Source organism: Terrapene carolina, unplaced genomic scaffold, assembly GCF_002925995.2.
Source record: "Terrapene carolina triunguis isolate 2854851 unplaced genomic scaffold, T_m_triunguis-2.0 Scaffold234, whole genome shotgun sequence".
Classification (NCBI taxonomy): Eukaryota; Metazoa; Chordata; order Testudines; family Emydidae; genus Terrapene; species Terrapene triunguis.
The window spans coordinates 6,367,775-6,373,614 of NW_020664585.1; positions in this window are offsets into that span (position 1 = coordinate 6,367,775).

Here is a 5,840-nt window from a genome sequence, read left to right on the forward strand (position 1 = left end):
ACTTATAGAAAGAGACCTTCTAAAAACGTTAAAATGTATGACTGGCACGCGAAACCTTAAATCAGAGTGAATAAACGAAGACTCGGCACACCGCTTCTGAAAGGCTGCCGACCCCTGCTCTAGATCCCTTGGGGGTGGGATGTCCTCAGTTACTCTTGTATCAGCTCATCAGGCCCCAGCTGTCAGCTGCCCAGATCCCTGCAAACAGAGGAGCTCTGCTGGGCCTTCTCCAGGCTTCTCTGGAGAGACCTCCCCAGGTCTTTCACCTGTCTTCTTATAGGGAGCCTGGGCCCCCAGTCTACCATCACACGCTGCCTGGTCACCTGTGTGGTGGTCAGTGATCCCCCGGTGCTTATAGCGCTTGCAAGAGCTCTGCTTTATTCTGGGACCGGTTCCACCTGGCTGTACTTCCCAGCACCCGGCCCAGCCCCTGTCTGGGACGCTCAGGCCTTAAAGCCACAGTCCCCAGTACCACAGCTTCCCTTCCAAAGCAGCACACGTACAGATAACCAGCCCAAGAACTAAACCTGCTCACACCGTTCAATTAGTCTGAGGTAGCCGGCGCTGTCCTGTTGCTTGGACCTGCGGGGCTCCCCCGGAACAGCAGCAGCACTGCTGTCAGGATGCAGGAAGTCCGCCTGCCTGGTCGTTCCAGGGGCTGGGGCTCCGTTGTCTCAACCAGCTAGAATTGCCTCGCTTCTGAGTGCTTGACTCTGCAAGCTTCATGTTCTTTTAACTGACCCCCACCCCCAGCTCCTTGTGTAGCCAGTCCCACTTTCTGCCCCACACCCCAGGATCCTGGTCTGATCTCCACCTTCCCTCCCCTCTCCCAGCCCTCCCCCCACCACCACATCCCAGTTTCCCTCTTTAGCCAGGCCCAGTTCCCCTCCCCACAGCTCCTTGTTCAATCTGTCTTCCCACCACAACTGGCTCCCAGTCCCAGTCTCTGAGACTGAGCTTTGTCTGATCTCAGTCTCCCTGCCCCGTCCACTCTATTTCCCGATCCCTGTTGGCCCCACAGCTCCCAGTCTCCTTCCCCAATCTTCCCCCTGCTACCCTGGCTCCCCGGCTGCCCTTCTGTGCCTCTTTCCCCCACGCCCTAGTCCAACGGTTCTCAAACTGTGGGTCGCAACCCCCTTGGAATGGGGTCACCAGGGCTGGCTTAGACTTGCTGGGGCTTGAGCCCCACTGCCCAGGGCCAAAGCCAAGCCCGAGGGCTTCAGCCCTGGGCAACGGGGCTCAGGTTGCTGTCCACCTACGAAGGGGTGAAGCCCAGAGTGGTGAGGCTTGGGCTTTGGCCCCCCCACCCAGGATAATGGGGCTCAGGTGGGCTCAGGCTTCCTGGGGTCGTGCAGTAATTAGGGGGGTCACAGTGCAATGAAGCTTGCCCTAGTCACAATCACTTGGTCCAGATAGTTCCCCTCCCCCTCTCCAGGCGCCTTGTGCCAAATTGCCCCTTCCATGTCAGTCAGTCAGGCTAACTCTCCTCCCCATTTGATCTCCTTCACATTACCTGGGCACAAGCCGCGAGAGCACTGAGTGGACCCAAGAGACAGTCTTCAGTCCCAGTGCCTGGCACCACTGCAGTCAGGAGGAGCCAGTGCATGGAAAGTCCTGCTCAGCCTCCGTTATCCTGGGATCACGGAGCATGCTCGGTTGCTCAAGCAGTAATGATACAGGCACATTGCAGTTGCCACACAGGGCGTGGGAGGGTGTCCGTTACAGATGAAACCTTTGGAGAATGTAGCTGGCAAACTCTACCAAGGCTATGGAGCATCTGCAAATTGAGATTTTATTTCCCCGAAGGCTCCTAACTTGGCCAGATTTGGGTGTTTTATTTCCTCCCCTCCCCATGGGAACAGCATAAGGCACATCTCTGATCCAAAGTTCAATCCCTTGCTCCAAAGCATGAAGACCCTAGAGCTTTCCAGTGAAACGCTTGTAAGTTTTGGGGTTGTTTTTTTTTAAAAAGGGAAAAAAACTATTTTTTCCTAACTCTCATTCTTGGAAATGGCTGAATACTTTTTGCTAAAAACCCTACACTACTCAGCCCGAGGGAAACTGCCACATTCATTGTTTGGGCTGAAATTTCCCATGCAGGCTAAGTTATATGCTACTAAAAACAGGGTCATATGATAGAAAGTGTTGGGCAATCTTAACTCTATATCATAGGCAGTGCAGAGAGAAATGACCATAATATGTATTTAGTAAAAGGACTAGAACTGTTAATATAATTAAGCATGCATGAAAGCTTATGAAAAGTAGAAAACTAGCAGGGAATAACTTAAAATGATAAATTATAATTCTTCTCTTTCTCCCCATTTAGAACACATGTCGACCTTTTCCACTGGTAATTATCACTCTGACCAACCCATCGACCAACGTGATGATGGAAAAAATACCAAACTGCTTGAAATTTGATCAAAAAGTGCTTGCCCCCTATTGCAACGCCTTGTATGTTTTCCACTCTGTTTTATCAAAAAACATAACTTCTCTGTATTCGTTGTGTAATGATTTTAGCTTCAAGAACTCAATCGTTGCTAACGTAGCCCAAATGAAGATCCTGCTAAATAACGTCTTATGCTACCTCCCAAAACGACCTAAAGATATGGAACAAAACGAGCCCCCCTCCAACATTGAGAAGCAAATTTATTTCTGGCGGGTTTTCCAACGGTACGAACAATGTATGAAGCAAATGAATGTGGTCAAGGCCGAACCAAATGTGGCAGCGTGAAAATATTTAAGTTTCAGACATTGTGGGCTTCTGCTGTTAAATACAATTGATCATTATTGATGTGATGGTTGGTACTAGGGACACAATGGTTAGTTTACCCATTGGATTAGGTTTCTGAATTACATGATCTTTTAAAAACTAAAATATTTAAAGCATAAATGTTTTAAATTATCATTATATTTATTGGAAGGGTATTTACTCTGTATTTATTTTGCTAGTGTATCAATGTTGTGTCTAGGACCCATGCACTCCTTAGCCAGGCAAGACATTGGGTCTTGCTGCTGGGGGGGTCAATAGTTTGGCCTGAGAAAAGCACACAGAAATGGGTCCTAGTGAATTGAACTTGTATTAGGTTACATCCCAGCTGCATTTGTGCTCTCCCTCGGTCTCTCCGAGCAGCTGTGGATGGCCCCATAATAGCTCACACTAACTCAAATTCTGCTCACGTGTTTTGGGAGCAAACGCCCTGTATGATGTCAAGAAAACAAATAAAAGGCCCGCCGGGCGAGTGGGGAACCTGTGGAGGTGTGCTCATTTTTCTGATTTCCTGGTAGTACAGATGTGCACGAGCTGCTTTGAAGTTTCATTTTTCACAGGAATTGTGGGAGTCCCACAAGTAGTTGGAGTTCAAGATTTTATGAAAGGAGCTGGGCTGTCTGGGCCTGACTGGGGACGGGATATCAGATGTTCAAAGGCTTGGGGGTCAGAAGCGCTGGTAGGGTCCGAGTGGAAAGGAGTGGAGGGATGAAATGGGTGCTCATAGGAGTTGTGTGTGTGGCAGAGTTGTCTGCCTGTGTATGTAATCATCCATGTAGGAGGACCCTGGGGAAAAATGACAACATGCCCATTTGTACCATCTGGTGCATCCCAAAGGCTGCACAATTGCTCCACAGAAGTGAGCGAGGCCATGGGCTCCTGTGACAAAAAGTCATCAGTGATGACAAATATTGTCCATCTAGGTGTTATGGGCAACCTGCCAGGCATGGGTGGGATGTGCCTCTGCCTGCTCTCCCCTCAGACCCGTCATATCCAGCTCATGGCCCCATGTCCATACACAGAGGCTCTCTCTGGGCATAGCTCTGTGAGGAAAATGGTGGTGGCTGTGCGTGTACATCAGCTTCCCTCTTTTCTGCCAGACCTCTTGGCTGACGCTCTATTGTTGGGATCCAGGAGGAGAGGAGGGCATAAAATGGATGGCCTGGGGTCAGGCCGTGGGTGACCCTGGTTGTAGGGGGTAGGGAAGCGGCAGTAAGGGGAGAACACCATTTCCCCAGCCACACCTGCTGTCCTGTGGAGATTTAGCCGGGGCAGCCTCTTTAGCGGGGAAGCCCTCTTTCAGTGGCTACCGGGGGCTCCAGAACTGTTGCAGAAGTATTGCCTGTAAGTTGGGGGAAGCAACTAGCAGTATTGGCAGCAATGAGGGCTGCAGCCAACTGTAACTGGGAGGTGGCCATTCAGAGAGGGACCCTCCCTTCTGGAATTCGCCTCCCCTTTTGGTCTGACTGACCACAAGGCTGCTGACCTTCAGGGTCCAATGGAGGAGATGCAGATGGGTTCACAGGGTGCAGATGTTAACCTTTCAGAAGGCTGGCACTGGGCTATGTGACTAAGGCAGCATCTTATCTTTTATGAGTTTCTCTTTGTGAGACCTGTGCTGGCTTCGTCACACAAGCTCCCAGTGCAGAGAGAGACATTTTAAACATCTTTCAGGATGGCTGCAGGGCCCTTTTCCAGTGTCAGTGCCTGGGTATCTATGTGCGCCCATGATTATTCACCACACGCATTTTCAGTTAACATCTCTGTGCCTAGGAGAGTGCTTGTGCAGGTGAGGGAATAAGGGAAAGGGCATCGAAGAGGTTACACACCTGGGTGAAGCAGTCTCTGTTTGCACTCAGACCACTGCTCACAATTCCCTCTGTGCCGTACTCACCTGGCTCTGGGGAAAGGATGGTCCCAGCCGGGGTTATGTTGTAACATGCCCTTAGAGAAGAGTGTGGGATTTAAAAGTGGAGAAGGGGGTTGGAACTGTCCCCCAAGGGCTGAAAGTCCCCTTCCAGCAACCCCTGGTGATGAGCGCAGTGTAAGAATCCAATGCACAGGAATAAGCCAGTTCATTTATTTTTTGTTTTTGGTTCAGTTCAGCTATAGACCTAACAGCTTCAAATCACCACAAAGCTCCATAGAGCAAAGAACCCAGCTCCCCAGCCACAATTTCCTCCCGTTATCAACCATATGGGTTTGATAGCACCACTACAGAAATAAGGGTGTATTTGCTTTATTTTTTGCTGCTAGTCTGTCCCCCGCATAGGACACTGTGTTTTTAAACTCTGTGCCATCTTTGACCAAACAGGTTTTGGTTAAGGTCAGACAAATGATTCTTAAATGCCACATTTAAAACAAAAAACCGAAACCCTCTATACTCTGATTGAAAAACATCTCAAGAAGACTCTGACAAAAAGTTTCCAACAAAAAACTAATTATGATCAGAACCACAGATCTGGAGTAAGATTACTCAGGAGTTGATGCTAGTTGTTAAAAAAATAGTTTGCACTTATCTGCTTCACACTTTCAACCATTAAAGCCTCAGAATAGGCTCGATCCATAACTCCCATTCACTTCTAACATGCAGAATACGGCACAATGTGCCAGCGAGGCAGGCAGGTAAACTGAGCACAGAGACGAGAAGTGACTTTCTAAATGCCATGCAGCCCTTCGGGGTAGTCAGTAATGAAAGTCTGACATCCCAGTCTCCTTCTAGAGCCATCTCGATCACACTCCTCCAAGAAAACAGTGAAAGAGAAAAATAACTTAACCAGTACATAATTCTAGAGCCTTATGTCTGCACCAGTCCCACAGGAGTGTCTGTTACACGGGGCTCAAGCTACTGTTGCTGGATACGGCACAGCCAGCTTAGGCTCAAGCACTTCTCCCGGCTTAGAGAAACACTAGGGCTCTTGAGTTACCAGCCTGAGAACTTAAAAGCAGGTTAAGAGGCAAACAGAATGATTTGAATGGGTTTCTGGCTGGTGGAATTGGCTCTCGCACCATGTTGTTAAAGGGGAGAAAATAACGGTCAGAGCCTGATCCTGTTGACGTCAATGGGAGC